The sequence below is a fragment of the Echinops telfairi genome, unplaced genomic scaffold (assembly GCF_000313985.2).
Source record: "Echinops telfairi isolate 266 unplaced genomic scaffold, ASM31398v2 ScPeMD7_1;HRSCAF=3_0, whole genome shotgun sequence".
Taxonomy (NCBI): domain Eukaryota; kingdom Metazoa; phylum Chordata; class Mammalia; order Afrosoricida; family Tenrecidae; genus Echinops; species Echinops telfairi.
The window spans coordinates 45,695,476-45,716,977 of record NW_022103896.1 but is presented as its reverse complement, the minus strand read 5'-3'; the positions used below and the strand labels follow the sequence as shown (position 1 = coordinate 45,716,977).

General features: G+C 41.7%; 1 pseudogene; it reads left to right on the top strand.

The window, feature by feature from the left end:
• LOC115868672 overlaps window positions 1-21,502 on the top strand; it is a 41,382-nt pseudogene that overhangs the window by 703 nt on the left and 19,177 nt on the right.

Below are 21,502 nucleotides of genomic sequence, written 5' to 3'. Positions count from 1 at the left end.
ATCGTGGCTGCAGGGCTGGCAAGGCAAGTGCTTTTGTTCCTGCGTCGATGACCCAGCGGCAGTCCCAGCTTGGCTTAACCGGATATGCCACAAGACCGCTTGCGCGGCTCCCACGTGGACCCTTCTCTCCCAGGCTCTGCCTGCTTCAGGAGCCCAAATGACGAAGAGAAAACACAATTTTTAAAAAAATTATCATTCATACCTTCACACCTAAAGACAGAATTCTATCTGATTTGAAAATGAACTTCTCTCATTACACAGAAGTACCAAATATGATAGTTTTGTATTTAGAATTGTATTGGAAGCAGGGATGTTTTCATCACTTTCAGACATGATGCATTCTTTATGAATACTTTCCTATTGCTGTTTGCAGACATGCGTTTCCAAACTTGAAACATAGGTGTTCACAGTATGTACCAGTGTTTTAAAAGTGTATCAAATGTTCTTTGGTAAACATGAGAAATTTACCAAATGAATCATTAAACATCTGAGGTCCACGTGGTAGGCTTATCAAATGATAACCAATAGATAGACATTTGAAAGATTTAAGGAAAAATTGATTCCAGTAAATGCTCATATTAAATTTCTTCCTAAAAATGCTTTGCAAAAAATAATCTGTGATGTTACCTCAGGATTCAGTCAAAGCCTAAGGACATGGGTGAGCTGAATTTAATTTTCAGAAAAATCTGGAAAACAGCCACTCAGCCTCTTAAACATTTCATATCTCATGATTAATTTAAAGTTGGCTTGCTCAACATCATCACAACTTTATGGGAAAATGGGGGGAACTAAGTGTCTTAGTTTTCCAGTGTTTATGTAACAGAAATGCCACAAAAGGATGAATTTAACACAGACATTTATTCTCTCACCGGGGCCTGGGAGTCTGAATTCAGAGCCCCTGTGCTGGAAAGAGACTTTCTCTCTGTGTGAGCTGTGGGGCAGACCTTTCTCTCCTTCAGCCTCTGTGAGCCCATCACCCTGTGGAGAACCAGTTATGTCTTGGCAGCAATCTTGCTGGGGGTCTAGGCAGTTCTCAGCTCAGTGGCCCCCAGATTGAAAGTGTGTGCTCACTCCCAGCTCCTTCGTTTTTGGCAGTTTCCAGGTGACTCTCCACTCAGTTTGCTTGTTTCATCTCCTATACACTATTTCAAAAGAGACGCCCTCAAGATACATGAATGGATATTTAGCCCACACTTAATCACATAGGCCTAATCTAAGAACAATGAGTTCTTAAAGCTACTCAATGCTCGCTTCCATGAAGAGATCACTGCAGATAAAAAGATCAGGGTGCTATAGCAGAGTGTGGTGATGAAATCAAATGGTGTCCAGCTATCAGAAAGAATAGCATCTGGGGTCCCAAAGGCTTGTCTTAAAACAAGCAGCTATCTAAGTGAGGCATCAACTAAGTGCACACGAAGAAGCACTCCAGTTTGTGTGATCCAGAAATTGTAAATAATAAAATCCTAGACCAAAGGAGGGAACTGGATCAGAGTTCAAATTCTGAGTGCTTGGTTTGCAGAAGGATATAGATGACAGTGAATCCCCAAATCCATTTTCTGCGTTTCCATGGGGATCAAACCTCTGAAGAATCTCTGAACATTGACCAGGGATGTTAATAGCCTTGCTATCCTATAGAGTACATTGGAACTGGATTAATGCAGATGTGGTTAGGTTAAAATTTAACCTTATCATATGTTCTCCCTTTTGACCAATTTTAAATTTGTTCTAGTTTTTTGTAATGTTCTGCTTTTTTCCTATTGAAGTTTTCTCTGTTTTGTTTTGTTCTTGCTATTGGAGCAGTTTGTTTGATTGTTTTTGTGATTTTCTGTAAATGAAATCCAGAATGGGTAAGCCTACAGAGGTAGTAACTAGATGATAGTTTCTTGGGCTTATGGCAGGAGGGTTGGAAGAAAGGGGGAGCTAATAATAAAGAATATAAGAATGAAGAAAGTATTCTAAAATTGTTTGTGGCAATGATTGCACAACTTTTAGTATGTTTAAACCATTGAATTGTATGATATGTGAATTATGTCAATAAAACTGTTAAAATATTTTTAAAGACACAACAACCCTATAGATAGTACCCTGCCTTACTAACATAACTGTCTCTAATATTGCCTCATTAACCTCATAGAGGTTAGGATTTATAAAGCATGGCATAATTGCATCAGATCACAAAGTGGAAGGTAGTTACATAATACTGAGAGTCACGGCCTAGCCAAGTACACATATTTTAGGGGAATATGCCCTTCGACCCACAGCACTAAGCATGGAATGAATGTCCAGACTGGCAGGGGCTGAGATGAATGGAAGGAAAACACTTTGAATTGTAAAAATCCAATACACTTTTTCCCAATTCCATCGATAGCCCTTCTATTCCTACCACAGAAATGATTTTTCCCTTAGTGTTTCAAACATTTGTTTTATAATCCATATCATTTAAATGGAGATATACACACCTATAAAAATGAGGTATAACAAAAGATTTTGTTAAATCAAATTACATTTGAAATGCACTAAAGAGGAGTTATAAACAACCTGAAAATAAATCCTGCTATGCAGTGAAGAACTATTTCATATGAATAGTCATGATCTTATTTATAATTTTATGTATTTATCACCACATACTAAAGTTGTTAAAACAGAATTTGCAAAGTAGTGTTATTTATCAGAAAATACTAAGAACTGCATGTGCTTAGACTGGAGGTTCATGGAAGAGAAACAATGTTTCCAACAGCAACTCGACTGAGCAGAAGCCAGTCTCGGGACCCCAAGATCCTAGGCATGGCATATGTCCCCTCCAGAAGTGCACACACACTTTCAAGCAGACACAGAGGTGTGTGCACATATACACAGGCCTATACACACATGACACACTCTACCACATACCCATGCATTCAAGTATGCATTCATTCAGTAAACATTAACGGCCTAAAATCAAGAATCAGTTATAAAATCAGCCCTAAAATTGCCCGGCAGAACGCACGTCCTTTCTTGATCCCACTGCCTTTTTCATCATGCATTATAATTATTGTTCATATGTTTATTATTTATTTAGACTATGAACTCAATAACGTATACTCTCCATGCTATTCAGATTTGTATCCCCAACAACTAGCCTGATTTTTGGTATGTAGTAGATTTGCAATAAATATTGTTGTGAGCATGGATAATTATTTAATATTCTCTGGTTGGTTTTTGTTTGCTTGCTTGTTTGTTTTTGTCTATGTATGGGACAGTAAATATCTGAGTCATTTGATTTCTGAACCACTGCTCTGCCCTTATATAGCAGCCATGTCTGAGTTACTGAGTAGAAGGTCTTAGTGAGTTTTCAGTCATTGACTATATTGAACCACAGGCTGGCCAACTACGTGATGGGAACTGAAACATCAAATGAGAATTGGGGATAAATAACCCTTCAGATCTCTTCCAAATGGGACCTCCTGTGATTTTAATGTGGATGGATTTCTTTCTTGTCTCCTTGTTATCTCTTTCTTTGTTTGTAAATACCTACTGAGGGAATGATACTGAATTCCAGAATACTTGAGGTGTTTCACAAATACTGGGGAAGCTAGAAGGTGCTACTACGTAGAATGTGCTAGGAGTGAATCCTGGACCTACAAATCACCCAAGGAATTTGGGGAGGCTGGTAAGACTGGCTCCTCTCCCTCATGGCGCTGCCTAAATTAGAAGTTCCGACTGATTTTGACTTACTCTACCTTCCACACTTGTTAGCTGGGCCTTATTGTCTCTCATTTAAGCCGGCATGCCTGAGTCATATTCTCGACTCTACACATTCATCTCCCACCAGTTTGAATCACTCCAAAGTCAAACGGAAACCCACTGTTATCAATTCATTGCCAACTCATAGGGACCCTATAGGACAGGATTGAACTGCCTCTGTTTTGACTTACTCTTTACCGGAGTAAAAAGGCCCATCTTTCTCCTGAGGAGAAGCTGGTGGTTTCAAACTGCTGAATCACAGACCAATTCATAACCACTATCTACCAGAGATCATTTTGAATTACACGTGACACATGTGTAAATGCTGTGACATACCAGGCACTGCGTTGGATACTTTATACACATTAGGTCATTTATGCTTCTATGATATATCCCTAGGTTAAAGGATCCCAAAACGGAAACTGAGTATCTCACCCAGTGGCTCCATAGACAGTAGCAGAGCCAACAGTGACGCCTCCGTCCATCCTTGCTACTCCAAGAAGAGGAGCCCATGTCCTTCCTGTCCCATGTCCATATCTGTCATCACTGTGCCAGTGTTTCTCAAACTGCATATGCAAATCACCTAGGGATCGTAATGACCAGCAGATGCTGGCAAGTCGATCTGAGGAGCGGCCTGAGACTCAGCATTACTGACCAGGGCCCAGGTGAGACCTGGTCATCTGATTATATTGATTAGTTAGACACTCCGCTTTCCAACTTTTTAATATTCTTTATTGCCTTCAAGCGTTGAGTAGCTAGTTCCTCTTTATTCTACCTCAGATTTGGTACCAATGGAGAAGATAGTAAGGATCCCTGATACACAAGGGCTAAGCATTCGGGTGCTAACTGAAAAGCTCATGGTTCAAACCCACTCTGTGGATCCGTGTCAGAGAAACATGGCAAACTGATCCTGTAAAAATTGCAGCTCAGCAAACCCAAAGGGGCAATTCTACACTGTCACATGTGGTCTCCATGAGCCCCAAACCAATGCAACCGCAACGAACAACAACCAGATGATAATGTGCAAGTGGGATGGGGGAGTTAGCATCTCTGATGCCATGTCCTTACCTGCAGTAGCCTGCCCTCAAGCCAACACCGTGGCAGATGATGCAGGTCGGGCACCTTACCAAACCATGCAAATGCCCACGGAAGAACGGGAGGAGGCAATTATTTTAACTCCTTTCTCCCTTTGACCTAAACTCAACAGAATTTAAATTTTAACTGTCAAAAACATAAAATATCAATAATGCATTAAGGTATTTCACAATACATTACCCATAAGTAACTACATTTTAAAATAAAGAGGCTAAAATGATTAAAGATTTTCTTAAGCTAAATAAGAATATCAACACTAAGGCAGAGCAGGACAAGCAAATTTAATGACTTAATGTTGCACAAGATAAAATCATTCCAGTTGAATAACTTTTAATTCATTATAATGCATAGATGCCAATTATACCTGATTTATGGCAAGAAGTTCAGCAGTGCTAGATCCTGATATATAACACTGGTTGCCATGACATCAAACCTTTACAAGGACACCTTAAGGATCATGAAAGTGTCAAGGTGATACGTTTGACACTCCATGGGTTTAACGATAGATGATAATACTGTTGCACAGTCCCATCAAGGAAAACACCCCAGACACAGGGTAGAAGAATAAAGATTTTACATATTCCCAGCTTCTTCTTTTATTTTATTAAAGATAGTTTAAAAGCAGCTGAAAAGAATGAGTGTCACTTAAATACAAGATTGTGTATGTGTGTACACATGTAGACTTGCAAGATACAATTACATATCCATATATCACATGTGTATATGCACAATTAATAAATGTTTCATTTTCAGTCAAATTCACTAAAAAAATTAATCTTGGAGGGAGGTTTGAACAATTGAAGTACAAGACAGCGTAAAGGCCATGAAACCTTTCTGTGTGATCCTTGTCAAAGCCGATAGGGCTGTACAACACCAGGAATGAACCTTAATGTAAACTAGGGACCTTAGTTAATAAAAATGTATCCGTATTGGCTTATCCATTGTAGCAAAAAATAGCACACTTACGCAAAATGTTAATAAGAGGAGAGACTGTTAGCAAGAGGATTGTTGTTTATAGGTATATCAAATTGATCCTGGCTCAAAATAACCCAATTACAACAGAGGGTCCCTACTCATAAAAGTGGCCCTAAGTACAACTGGTCCTTCCAGTTGGTAACCTGTCCAAAGCACATGACAAGTGTCGCTCTCTTCACGTATAAGGAATAGGTACTCTAGCTGAACTTCTTCAAAAACAGATGTGGTCATTCCTCTGGAGGTACATAATAAAGGCACCAATCCCTTGGTCTTCCTTAAACATTGGGCAGCTTCCACACGCAAATGAAACCATTGAAAATATCAAGGCTTGGGTCAGCCAGGCTTTAGTCCTCAGAGGGACAAATTGGCTCTTTAACACTTTCAAGAGGCCTTGCGCAGCAGATTTTCCCGGTTCGATATGTCATTTGACACTGGACTGCTGCTTCTGTGTGATCCAAATAAAACGAAGCCCTTGACAACCTCAATATTGTCACCTTTGATCAGCATGTTATTTCTTGGTTCCATTGTGGGGATTCTTGTCTTCTTTTATCTTGAAGTATAATCCATACTGAAGGCCCTAGCCTTTGATCTTCCTCATTAAGTGCTTCCAGTTCTCCCCACTTTCAGCAAGCAAGCTTGTACTGTCGGCATATTGTAGTTCGCTAATGAGTCTCCATCTTCCAGTCCTGACTGAGAGTTCTTGATGCAGCCTGGCTTCTCAGATTATTTGCTAAACATAGAAATTGAATAAGTATGCTGGGGGCATGCAACCTTGATGCACCCCTTTCCTAATTTTAAACCACGCAGTATGCCCTTGTTCTGTTGAATGACTGTCTTTTGGTCTGTGTACAGTTTCTAAATGATCATAACTGAATGTTCTGTTATTCCATTCTTCCCAATGTTATCCATAATTTTTTATGATTCACACAGTCAAATGTCTTTGCATAGTCAATAAAACATAAGTAACAGCATTCTTGTATTGTACACACATGCCTTAACTCGTGTCAGATAACTTCTTGGCTGGTCTTAGTCAAGGACATTAGCCGCCAGTAGGCACTCAATAGATAAGTTTGATGGCAAGAAACATGTCTTTCAAACTCCCGGTAATAAACCTAGAGAGATGATATTTTTAAAGATGAGCCATTTTTCAATACGAACCTACAAACCCACCACAGACAAAAAAGGAAGGTTTACAGTGAAGGAGCTTAACAATTAAATGCTGACTGCAAGTCAAAGATTGGTGACTCAACCCCCCTCAGGAGTTCCACAGGAGAAATACTTGGAAATCTGTCCCGATGAAGTGGAGACCCTAGGAAACCCTGTGGGACAATTCTGTTCTGTCACATAGGGTTGATATGAGAGGAAATCAATTTGATGGCATCTAACAATGGTGTGTGTCAGATGTGCGTCAGGTTTAGCGCATGGTGGTGACGAAAATCATGTGAAGCTACCCATTATACATATGCATCTATTTCATTGTGACTGTCTCTTCTTTGGGGAGCCCTGACAGTGCAATGGGGTAAGTTTTAGGTTCTTAACCTCAAGGTCAACAGTTCCAGCCCACCAGCCACTCTATAGGAGAGAGAAGAAACTGTCTACTTCTGTGAGGATTTACATTCTCAGAAGCACTGCACAGCAGTTCTACTCATCCTATAGGGTTGCTATGAGTGAAAAATGACTTGGCAGCGATGGGTTTTGGGTCCCTCTTTGTCATTGGCATTTCTGTGCTAGCTTCTGGAAATAGTATTAAGTATTCCTAGAGGCAAGTCTGCATTTGGTTCCTGCCCAATGGTAATTATTGGGGTTGCCAGGAGTGATGAGATCAAAGTAAAGAAGGGTTTGGACTGAAGAAAGAGAAAAAGGGCGGGGAAAAGATGAAGTAAGGATTCATGAGTTCATAAATAGCTCAACATGTTTCCTGTAAGGTCTTTCTATCCTTCAAAAAAATTGCCATTTGGATACGTTTTTCTCCATCCACAATTCCTTTGCCATTGAGTCCAATGGACTGGCTCAGAACATTGTATTAATGAAGCATAAAGCCCGATGTTACACATGAGGGTTGTTCTGTTAAAAGGGGGCCTGGGAACCCCAATTCCTAAAAGCATGGTGCTTTCATCTTTGGTTAAATATCCAAAAATGTTCTTCTAGAACTCACTATGACCATGTAGTTTTTACTTTTCTTTAAGAGCATTCTTGGCTTGTTTTCTATTAAAGGCAGGGCAAGCTGAGAGCATAGGAAATGAAAAGATCTCTCCAGCTCGGTTCTCAGTGAGATTTACTTTTCAGTAAATAAAGGACCCCTGGGAACCAACTACTCAGCCTTTAAGATGGATTACTATCATTCCCTTCCTATCTGTCAATTCAGGGAAAGAGATCTTTTACTAAGTATCCTGTTTCCTTGGAAATTAATTCTTATTTGAACTGCTTCAACCACGTTGTCCTTTTGCCTCTAACATCAAATACACACTCTTGGCCTCCTCTTCAAAGCCACCCACCCCTCCCTCTCCTCTCTCAGAGCCTCTTCACCCTCTTAACAGAGCCACGATGGCCAGGCCTTCAGCCACTCTCTCCCCCTTTCCTGCACAAAACAGCCTCAGTCACACTGGAAAAGCCAATTGCCTCATCCACTAGCTGATTCCAACCTAGAAGAAGATTCAAAACAGATTAAACCAAAATGCTTTTTCTTTCCCAGAACGTCCCCAAAGCTCCTTCTTTTCTGCTTTAAAAACAAACATATTGTTATCCATATTTTGTTCTTGGAATGGTCTTCTATATTTATAATAGGTTTGTGACAATGAGAACTATTGGAACTATCGATAGCTACTTGCCCCAGTCCTAGCCAACAGCAAATATTAGTGTCAGCAGATATAGTCTTCCCTGGTGCCTGCTGAGATATCTGGGTCGCACAAATGGCTTGGCTCATCCACTAACTGAAAGGTTGATAGATCAAACTCACTCAGCAGCACAGGGGTTGATGACCTGCCAATCTGATGACCTGTTCTCAAAATGCCCAGCTTTGAAAACCCTCCAGGCACAGTTCTACTCTGACACATAGGGGGCTGTCATGAGGAGGGATCCACTTGGAAAGGACTAACAGCAATCAGACTTGATGCTCTGCTTAACAGGTTCATAAAGTTGGATTTACCAGCATAGTGTTAGTGAACCAAGCCCTAAATAAGTTCACATTAAGCAAGTTCATAAAACGGATGCATAAAATCAATATAGCAATTATTTATTATCTACCACCAGGACAATGGTTTACAATTCCAAAATCCAAGCTCACTGTCATCAAGTTTATGCTGACTAATAGGGACCCCCATTGGGTTTCCGAGATCGTAGCTAGTAACAAGAGTGGAAAGTCCAGCCTTTTACCTGCAGAGCTGATGCTGGTTTTGAACTGCTGATCATGTGGATTGCAGCCTAACTCATAAGCACCAAGCTACCAGGGCTGCTCTGATTTACAACAGGACCAAATATGCTCATACAATTGAGATCAGCCCAGTCATTTCTTGTAGCAAGTCTATATAGATAGCCCAATCCCTAGGTCAAGGCTGCTTAGCAAGTGTGGAACCAGAATTTGGAGGTATGTACCCCTCCCCAACCAACCCCAACCCCCTCACCCCGCCACCCACCTTAGGAAAAGCCTTGCCAAGATGAAAGAATATGGAAAATCTCCCAGTTAAGTTTTTCTTATCCTGAGATAGGTTCTGCCAGCCTTACTTCAGGGACATTTCTTTCTGTACTTCTATGCTTCCATTTGACAATTTCTTTCCTTATTTAAATATGTTAATACACATATTCACTCTGGTTCTCTTCGGTCTGGGTGAAATGAGGACTTTTACAGACCCTACCTCATGTGTTTGCATGGCTCTCTTTGTTTGTAGGTAGTCATCTTGAAATCTAATTGTTAGGAATCACACCCATCTCCAGACTTTGATGGATGCCTCCCTGTAGCCCCAAACACTGGCAGGATTCTCTGGCCCCATTTGGAATATGTCCCTGAAAATTCTTGAAGCTACATTGACTTGAAAAGAGTTTTATTATCGAAAAGGATGGTCAGAGATCTTTTCTTCTAGTTATTAGCTAAATTTCATGCTATGCCATGTGAACTAGTTTGAAACAATATGCCAAATTCAGCAACCAGCCTAATGTTGCCTTCAGATTAAGGTGACTCCTACTGTCACACCTTCTTCTTCGAGGTTGAAGTTCTTGATCACCACCAATTTACCTTGACCATTCTCCTGAACTCTGTAATTGGGGCTACTGGGATCCTCAACAGAGGGGCTAGCTCTCAGACAAACCAAACCAAACTCACTGCCATTAAATCGATGCTGACTCTTAGTGACCCTACAGGACAGGACAGAACTGACCCTGTGAGTTCCCAAGACTACATCTTTCAAGGTAGATAGCCCTGTCTTTTTCACTCAGAGTGGCTGGTGGTTTCAAACTTCAGACTTGGAAAATCACAGCCTAACCTGTCACTGCTGTACACCCAGGGTCCCTACTGCTGGGTAATGATTGCAGCCATGGTCACTTCGGGCTTACTCCCATCCACTGAGATCCCACCATGCCCTGTAGATCCTATTACACACCAAAAATTCCCATTAGATTTTTAGCAACCACTTTTATCATTGTTCAGATTTGTTTCATTATTCCTTATAACCCTGTGTTAGTTTAACTAGCAAATCCACTGAACTGAAAAATCTTTAAAATAAAGGCAGCCATATTTTTTAATCCCAAATTGATAAACTCATTATGATAAAGTTGAATCTTGCTCTTATTTAAAGTATATGAATTTAATTAAACCAGCAATATAATAATCATAGTAATAAAACCAGAAAAATCTTTAAAAACACTTCCCTATATATTGCTTATTATGTGGGTATGTTTTATTATGCATTACATATTGCACATATTGCTATACTGGATCAAATACATTAAAGTGTAGACATTGTATTTTATGAGGAATTTAAAAGTATTCAATTTGGATGAAATATGGTTTTCCCCTTACACACCAACTTAAAAATACAAGGTTTGAGTCAATAGTCTTTATCCATTCATTCTACAATTGGTTCAACACTGCCAAGCAATGTATTCTCATTCATCAAAAACAACAAGCCAAATTTTTTAACAAGTACCTTCTGATTGGAGACTTGAAATCTACAAACATTATGATCTAGTGTTCTTAGTGTTATGAGTGAAGTAGCATTAAGGTGCTATAAGTGCATGAGTGGGAGGGACAGTAGAGGTAGATTAGTCAACCATAATGATGCTGCAAAACAAATCCTTCAAAACTCCACAGTTTAGAACTATAAGCATGTAGTCTGAAGCTCACTGGGTCTATAGGCTTACGGGTCTAGACTCATCTCAGCTACTCTGCTCTGCTTCCGCGCTGAGCTCCAAGTTGCATGTTGAGCTTAGGTCTACTCAGCATCTTTCTCATCGCCCATGCCAAACAGCTATGTGGTTTGCATTAGACAATAGTATGTCAGCAGATGGAATTGTGCAGAAGCCGTAACAGTACTTCCATAGTTGGGCTTAGTTCCTGAGTTTCAGCTCTTACCATCCTCTTATGCTTGCATTCTATTGGCTGAGGGAAGATAAAAGGCCTGGCCAAAATCAAGGGGCCAGGGAAGTAAACATCTACAGTGACACGTGAAGGGACTGGAATGAATATTTTATGAACAACAAGCACCTTCCCATTGTTTTTTGATTTTTGTTTGTAAAATATCCAATCTACCACAGAAGAGAAGCAGAGGAAGAAAGGCTTCCTAAATTTAGAAAGTGGTTCTTGAGTTGAGTCTTGAAGGCAGAAATTGAGTTAGGTTAAAAAGGGAGACCAAGTTACCTCGGGAATAGAAAGAAGCATAGGCAAATATTCTAAAGCCTGAGAAAGCACAAGTCCTTGGAAAATGCCAAATGCCATCTCATAGGCTAGAGCTTGGAGACCTCAAAGAGATGCATCTGGAAGCATAATTTCATTGACTTAACCACACAGTCACACGGTACTTACACTGTTCTATGCACTTTACAATGCTACATTAACTAATGTCATCCTCATAATAATTCTGTATTTAGGAAATAGGGTAATAACTTGCATAAGGGCACAGGTGTGTTACACATTAGTCGTTACCTTCAGAATCCAGGCTTTGGGCACCTCTGCTACACCAAAGCCTAATGGTCCCTACGCCATGCCAGGATGGCAGAGTGAGTTCAGCACCCAACTGGTAACTGTAAGATCAGCAGCTCAAAAGCCACCACCTGCTCCTTGGGATCTTAGAAACCTACAGGGGCAGCTATACTTTGTCCTATATGGTCATAATGAATCAGAATCAACTCGATAGCAGTGAGTTTGGTTTTTTGGCTTTATGCCACACCAGAAAGAGCCCTGGTAGTGTATAATGGGTTACATATTGAAATGCTATCTGAAAAGTCACTGGTTTAAACCTACCAGGCCCTCCTGGGAAAAGAGGAGACCTTCTGCTCTGCAGAGATTTACAGCCTTGCAAACACCAGGGAGCAGGCTCCTCTGTACTCCAGGTTCACGATGCATTGGAATACACTTGATGGCAGTAGTTTTAGTTTATATACCAGGCCCCAGGGTTCAGGTCTTAGCATTAATACTAGAATGTCATTAACGTATTTTAGGCAGAGAAATGGCCTGCTGTACAATTGAAGAAATGATATGGGGAAAATGTCAGATCTTTTCAAATTACACAAGGGAAGAGAAAAATTCAACTCCACATCAGCCAGAAGCCAATTGCCATACGGCATGACCCCACCCTCCATCCTTCTTTATCCTATTCTTTAGCCTATTCTGACACCAAACATCACTCCCGGGGCACTCTACTTTCTGTTGGGTTCAATAATCCATTGCAATGGCCACAGAGAACTCACAGATAATATTCCAAAATGTAAAAGTTTATTAGGAGAGCTGACAGGTTACCACAAATCAGCATCAGAAAACATTAAAGATACAGTGCTTTTGTCAGTCATGCTGGCAGTCATGTGTCTCAGCCACATGACCCCTTGGCCTCTACCCTGCTAGGGAAAGCCTTACAAACTCCTTTTAGTGCAAGCAAATGCCCACAAGGCAGCCTATCCTGCAAGCCAGCCTCCAGGCTGAAGGCATGAAGATTTATTCGTTTGGTCCAGCCCTCCCCTCCGTCTCACGGTGTTGGCACAGTTCCTGTGCTCTGTCTCGTGGTCTGGTGCTGCAGCCTCTGGTCTGTCCCGCAGTGCAAGTGCTGCAGCCTCTGGTGTCTTTGCTGTCCCTTCCACTTCGTTCACAGGGATTTCACACCTGCTTTACTAGTGGCTCTTCTTTCTTGATAGTCACGGGTTGTCTTTGTTCCTGATTCCGAGATGACTTACTTTCATACCCAGCAGAATGGCAAAACTGACCCTTCCCAACTTAGAGTCCTCTCCACCTTATTTGGATGTCCCCACCAAATCAGTGTGTGGGAGTTACCAAAAAAGAGCGATAGCAGTAATTTCACTACCACAACAATAGACGGTGTTCAATAAATATATGCTGATTGGATTCCATCTCACTTTCTCAACCTTCTTCTTCTTCAGTAAAAGTTCCTCAGGGTCCATGCTCTTTCACTTCTCCTTCCCATCAACTCAGTGTCTTAAAGTCAATTCTGACTCACATTAAACCCTTTTTACACAGTCGTTAAGTACTCTAGTGCTAATTGAAAGGTTGGTGGTTGAAACCCACAAGCTGGTTTGCAGAAGAAAGATCAGCAATGTTTCTGCAAAGATTTGCAGCCTTGAAACCCCTATGGGAACAGTTCTCTTCTAGCGATAGTCATTATGAGTCAGAATCAACTTGACAGCAATAGGCTTTTGAGTCTTCTCCCCATCACACCCAGAAAGGATCGATCATAGGATAATTGTAAATATATTGCTTGATTACTCTTTAGGGTCATGAATTTTGGTTGAGGGTTTTCCCTAATGATCAGTTTTACAATTCTAACTTTCAGGCCTAAGCGTGGAATGATGGGATGTTTTGGGTAATAAAATAAATCTCAACATCATAAGCAAATATCAATAACGTTAGGCGTTTGGGGTAGCTCAAGCATGGGACAGTCATTGGGAGAGAAGTCTTTTCCCCTAACTCACCGTACTTTATTGTGCACCCTATCAGATCCCTTTGGCCTCGCGAGACCATCATCATTCCACTCATCGTTGCAGCAAGCAGAGCCGCCCAACAGCTGCACATCTGCATCGTCCCATAGAGCGCTGCCTCCTGCCCAAACCATGGGCCTCTCACTTCAAATCTAGGGTTCTTCTCAAGATTAGGGGAGGGGGGCGGGGGGATCTGTCGGCATCCCTAAATGTAGACCCTGTGCAAGCGGAAGAGTTAACACTATGGGAGTGAATCTTCAGACAAAAAGGATAAACCCTTCTCTCTTTCTGTCCCCAAAAGAATTGCTCTAAAACATACTTTATATAACTTCTTGGAAGCCGGTTGCATGAAATCAAGCAGCAAGTCTCATCTAGGGACGCCTAGGTTGGTCACACATCTCATACCTGTTCTTGCTGCTGCTTCACCTCACTCCCCTTTCCTGTTACTCTTCTCCCAGGGGTTGCACTTTCTAGTCTGGGAGACCTCGACGAAGATACCACCTGCATGTCAGTGATGCTCAAATGAATACCTAAGATCCAGACCTCTCTCCGGAACTCCAGATTTGTAAATCCAACTGCTAGTCACCTGCTGGATGTCCAATAAACCTCTCAAAGTTCATATGTCCAACACTGACCTCTGAATCTTGCCCCACAGAATTCTCTTCACCCATGACCTTCCTCATCTCAACGCAGGGACATCATTCTATTTCCAATAGCAGAGGCCAGACTATTTAAATTGACCTTTGACTCACTTCTTGCTTTCATTTCCTACACCTAACTGATCAGAAAATCCTTTTTCCTTTTTTTCCCCTTCATTTTTGGTTGTTCCCATGTTTGGTTGTTCCCATCCCATGGCTTTGAACAACCACGGTTTAGTTTGCAGAAAGAAGTGGTGGAGGGGGACGCTTGCTTGTGGGAAAGGAGGGAAAGACCATGCTGGTGACTTCTGCCCAGTCCCCTGGCCACACGTTGAGGGACAGTGTTAACCACAGCCATAAACATCTTCAAGCCTGTGGACTCTAGTGAATCCCCATGACCATCATGCTTCGGAAGCCTCAGGCCTGGCCCTGCCCTCTGGCAGATGGCTGGTCTTCTTAGTCACCCAAGAGGGCCTGCTGCCCACCAAGGAGTTGGCACTGGGGCACCCTCCCCAAGAGAGCTTAGAGCTGTGCTCTTGGCCACACTACCAACTAGGCCTCAGATCTGGACCTGTAGAAGGTCAGCTTCACCCTGCCAGAGTGGCATGCTGATTGGGAAGGGGCAGGATGCACCTGGGAGGCTTTTTTGATGCCCGGCCTCTTGAAGGAATGTTTGCATCCTGAGGGGTTCTCAGAGGCCTGCATGGCTCAGTCTGGGTGCCAGCCTCTGCACAGAAGGGGGGAGAAAAATTCCACCTCGTCTTCCTCCTTCCCTTTCCTGCTCTGGGCAGATGTCCATTTCCCACTGCAGAGAGGAACATTCCAAAGGAGGGCAATTCCCTGGGCTGGCCCTCTTCCACTGGCTCCAAGAAGGTCTATTCCCACCAGGCAGGTCCGCGGGGCTCACCCCACAGCTTGTGGTCTGGTCTGTGACCATCAAGAAGCCAAAGGAGAAATGCTGTTGAGGATGGCCAACCAATCCACCCGGAACCTCCCTCCAGGGAAGGCAGGGCTTTCTGTGATCAGGAGGTCTCCTGTCAGACAGAAGATCCACAGGAGAGTCAATCAGAAAATCCTGTTGGTTCTACCTTAAGTGTGTCTAAAATCCAATGACTTCAACTTCAATCAACCATCATGTTACCAAAGTCTTTCAAGATCTGATCTCCTCACCTCACGGCCCCTCCTGTTCCCACCCGCTTTGCCAGAACAAGGATAGGAAATATACGCCATGGAAAAGTACTCTGTTGATAGGGTTGTTAGGGAGGGACTCGGTTACAAGGTGATATTTGAACAGAGACTTGGAAAAAGTGATCCAGATACAGGGACATCGAGTGCAATGGCCCTGACACATGACCTTGCTTGGCATTCACAGAAGCATAAAAGGGCAGTGTGGCTGGAGTAAAGTAAAGAGGGTAGAAAGTATCAGGAAATGTGTCAATGGAGTCATGGGGAGCCACCAGACGGGATAACCTGTAGATTCTACTGAAGAGATGCATAAACCATGTTGTAAGGGACAAAATAAACCCCAAATCCAAATATAACATATAGAGACATATTTATTAAGTCTTAACGGGACAATGATAAAGCTAATTCTTCCAGATGAGAGAGACCACCACCATATGGCCACAATGGCAGCCAAGAGTTTTCAGAAAGTCAACCCCTTAAAAGGGTCATTTCACAAGGAAAACTGTCCCCAAGGCATGACTGGCAGCAGATAAAATACATCACAGTTGCAGGTGGGACTACAGAAGCAGTAATGGGACCACAATTGGGACATAGACATTATGCTAGACAGAAGAGCTTACCAAAGTAGTTCAGGCCTTCTGACAAAAGCAGCCAAGATGTGACTCATGATCCTGTAATCCCAATTTCCAATAAGGATACACCCCCCCAAAATCCCTGAGAGACTGCCCCTCCCTGAACTGTCAAAAAAAAAAAAAAACTCACTTCCACAGAGGCAATTCCAATTTATAGAAACCCCAAGGGACAGAGTAGAACTGCTCCTGTGGGTTTCTGAGACTGTAAATCTTTATGGAAATAGAAATCTTCATCTTTCTCTTGATGTTCAGCGAGTGGATTTGAACTGATGAATCTGTTTAGCAGCCCAATGCGTAACTCACTTCCCTACCAGGGTTCCTCCTAGACTGACTAGGGCAATCGTTTTAATCCAATTTTTCAAAAACACTCTGCCTGACAGCAAAGCTATTCACATTGTCAAATTATGATCAGAAAAATTCAGTAGCAACCAAATCTATATGGAGACCCAAAATTGGATTGGGGGCTTTCACAGCAACCATCGTCTTCTGCAAACTTAGTGCTCAGAATTTTAAATGCTAATACAACCAATATAAAGACTTCAGTTTTCACTCTAAGACAGGAAGTGACATGAGATGACTTGGGTATTAAAAGAATTGCCCTGAAATGCTGTTTGAGAATGGACTGGGGAGGGCATGAGTGGAAGCAGAGAGACAGGAGTGTTGCTATAGTTCAGATGAAAGATGCTGGTTAGAGCCACGATAATAGCTGTGAACGTAGTTTGTTATTTGTTTGGGTTGCTTGTTGTTTTTCAAGTGTTCAGATTCTGGATTTATGTTAAAGAAGAAACCAACAGAATCTATGGGAGGAAATCATGACTCCTTTGTTTACCATAATATTTTCAGTACCTGGCAAATAGGTGTGCTCAGTAAAATCAGACACTTCTATATGGAGTATAGAAATTTTTCTAGGATCAACCTCAGCCTTACCAGTGCATGGTGTCTTTCTGAAAACCCAGAAATTTTCTTTCATTTCTCCTGTTCTATCATCTCTCTCATATTTTAATTTCTCTTAGGTTACTGGGAGGAATTCTGAGAAAACATTAAAATATCTACAAGTTTGCACATCTACAAGAAAACATGTAGAGGTAAAATTCCTATGGGTTGTCAAGACTCAATCCCTTTTAAATGTATATGTATTCATTCTATTTTCTCTATTATGCTAAATGTATGCTCACTCTTAATGGGATCATTTACTTTTCCTGCTTGAATTGAGACCTGAAACCATCTGCACCATGTTGATATTAACATGACTTCTTCTCATTCACCTGTCTGCATGAAAACCAAAGAGGTTGCCATTCACAACCCCACCCTATCTGCCACCCAGTCCCCCACACACACCCTGCCCCTTGCACATTGACAATTCTTTAATATAAATGTTTAATATTTTAGGACGTTTTGTTATAAAAGTTACCAAGTTATGTGTTATGAACTAAAATGCCATATAACCAAACAGTGTACTACTCAACTAATCTCCTTAAGGTTAATGTCCCCTCTACCTTGGACACTCTTAACCAGGCTCAGCAGGAGACTGTTTATCCTTCAAAACTTGTTTGCCCATCAATCCTAAACAATTATTTCGTGGACTTGATGGTCTCAATCAGGCTCATAAAAAACTTACAAAAATCCCACTTCCACTCTCGCTCCTCTGGAATCCTGCTATGGCCCTTTATCAGTTTCAGTTTATCAGCAAGGTCATGCTGGTATCTTTTCAGGACACCAGAAAGGAATCACCCAGAGACTGCCACCAGATTTTTAAAAGAAAATATAGAACACTAAGTAGGGCCATAATAATTTCTATTTTCCTCTGCTACTTTAACATGAAATCCTCCAGCCACAAGTCGGTATGTGCTCCCATTTGCTCCAAATCAAGAAGACGCTCCTTTTTTATTTATTTAGCCATTTTTCAAAGTTAGTACATTTAGGGCATTTTCACCCTCCAGACATTGTTCCTTCTTTCACCTCAAAACCTCCATGTTCTCACCTTTCAGAGGAGGAGAATAGCACCTGCTTCCCAGGAAGGAGAGTTTAAGTGAGCTAGCACTTGTGAGTGCACTGCCTATGTGAATACCAGTGAAGATTCTTCCTTCAATTTTCTGAAGCATTTATTTTTGTTTTAGAACTCTTCCGTCTCGCCTCTGTCTTCTCTCAATCTCACTCTCCTTCAAAGCTTCTCAAAAGTGGGTATTTCTACCTTTTGAACTACACACAGTTTGTTCTCTCTCTAAATAGAGGACACAGATAAAACCCACCAGACTCCCCGGGGGCACAGGAGGCAGCCCAAAGAGCAGAGAGACAGGTGTTCCACACGCGCTGACAACAGTTGGACAACTGACAAAGTTGGTGAGCCAAGGGTAGAAGCAAAAGTTAAGCGTCCTACACTGAGGCAAGTGGCATCAACCAATTTGGTTAAGGGACAACTTTTTCACTGGTTGGATCTGGCTTTTTGGGTCTGCAACACCGGTCCTGGGGCTCCTTGTCCTAAAGAAGCCATCTTCTGAATGGTTTCTGGATCCATTCAGATTTCATTTTCACTTCCTCCTTTCCCCATTGTGCACAATTTCCTTCTATTAAGCTGTTGGGTAGAAGCCTACAAATTCTCTTTTTAATGTTAGTATTGTACCCAGCTCTTTTTAACATTCTGTACTTGTACCATCAGAAATTGTAATTTAACCAAGTCACTTTCTCAGAATAGGCCAGAATGTGTGACTGGGGGGGAAATGGCTTTTTTTTTTTCAGTCATGGGACTGTAGAGCAAAATGACTGTGTCTAACACGTATTTGCTGGACAGATGTCAACATAATAAGTCTGAACCTCATCATTCACCCACAGGGCTTTGATTCACTCTAGGGTAGTATCTAAAATTATCTGGAAAGGAAAATTTTCTGCTCTGTCCCAAAAGAGCTTCAGAATATTCTCAGATAAGAAGAGCCAATTCATATACCTCAAAGATAGACACACTTTTCAGAGAAGTGCTAGTTTTCTCGTAGCTGAAATCCTCTGGCTTTTATTTTTTAACAAAGTGCCTTAGATTGGAGGCTGCAAGAGCTGATAAACCCAAATCTTCCAGGACTGGTGGCTACAGAGGCAAATGAAGCCAAGGTCAGTAAAGCAGGCTTGTGGCTACGGAGGTGAATGACCTCAAGGTCAGTAAAGCAGGCTTGTGGCTATGGAGGTGAATGACCTCAAGGTCAGTAAAGCAGGCTTGTGGCTAGGGAGGTGAATGACCTCAAGGCCAGCAGGTCAGATGGCAGGCACTGATGACTCTCAGGATCGGGAGACAATCTAGCGAGCAGTGGTTCAAGTCCAAAGAACCGAGTCAATGATCCGGGCAGAAGAGCCAGACCCAGGAAAAATAGAGCAAGCTTTTCCATGGAGTCCATTTATATTAGAAATTGCTCACACTCCTGAGGAAAGTCTTCAGATCGATAACATCAGGGCTGTGATCTGAGTAAAGTGTTACATTCTGTCCTGATCTTATCCCATTTTAGAGGGTCCCAACTGATTGGTTGTGATTATATCATGTTGGGCTGGGTCATGGAGGATCCACTAATACAAAAAAAAAACAAAACAAAGACTCCCAGCCATTGAGTCAAGTTTGACTGAGAGAGACTCTGTGGGACAGAACAGGACTGTACCATCGGGTTTCTACAGCCACAAACTTCAATGGGAGCAGAACATCTCATCACACTCAAACACAGCAGCTGCCAAGTTCAAATTGCTCACCTTGGTGTTAGCAGCCCAACTGATAAACAGACCATAGCACCAAGGTTCCTTTGACTGCCAAACCACTGAGAATCCTGGCCCAACCAACTGGACACAAAACCCAACTATAATACATAGTACATAAGATTACATTAAAAGGTGAGGTGAAGGGATTTCCTTCACCACCAGATACAGAGAAACATACTACAGAATTTCCCTTGAGTTCTTCTTAATTGGAATGCTTTACTAGATTACTTTGAAACTTATATCCTACCAATTAAAATTATTTCAATACTTATGGACACATATATCCATACAAATATACACACATATCCAAGTTATTTTAAAACATGTTGTATAATTCTCAAGAGTTTCTAATAAGGTATACAAATTCAAATGTCTCTCAGGATCAAACAGGTAAAATAGTAGGCAATATGGAATGGTAAGTGTGGTAGTTACATAATCTGTTGTCAATTTGACTTACAAGTGAAGGGGTGGAATGTACCTGTCAATCTGGTCGCAGCTTGATGATCTCATTTGAAGGCACTAAGGAGATAAATAGCTTGCTGGAGGCAGAACACTTGATCACTCCCTGCGAGACATTTCTGATGAGAAGGCACATGACACTACCCTGATCCAGCCAGAGCCCTGACACCTGGAGAAGCCACAGAGACCCTGCCAGCGCTGAGATGCTTCCACATCCACTGGATCCACAAGCCTTTCCACCCACCAGCCTGTGATCATCCTGTATTTAGCACCATTGCATGTGTTTCGTGAGTCTGAAGAGGAATTTATAGATTGGTATCAGACATATGGCTAATGTTGGATTTATGTACTTGATCTGGATTGAGCTGAGTGTTTTCTCAATATTCATTTGCTCTTATATATAAAGCTCTTTCTTCTACACATGAGTGTCTATAAATTTGTTTCTCTAGTCTATCCAGACTAACACAGTGAGGAATATGGCAAACTGGAGAGAGTGCATGCCCTACCAGAAAATAGTCACACATACACACGAAAAATAATTTAACAATGTTTTAGAGTTCTCTGCTAATCACACTACAGACCTATAGGTTTCAGCTGCAACAATGAATCTCTATCAAGACGCTATGTTATATTTCTTTGTTTTTCAATTGCTCCGAATACATATGAAAACATCTTAGTTTTGACTCTACATACAGCAAGACCCTTATTAAGGATATAGCTAATTCGAATTGTGATCTCCAGAACATGTTCTAGTTGTGCTATTAGAGTCAGAAACTCTCTCCCTTACTGCCATTGTGTCAATTACAATCTGCAGTGAAACTAGAGAGCAAAGTAAAACTACCCTCCTTGCTTTTGAGACTAAATCTTTATGGCAGCCGATAGTACAATGGGTCTCCCACAGAAATGTTGGAGGGTTTGAACTGCTGACCGTGC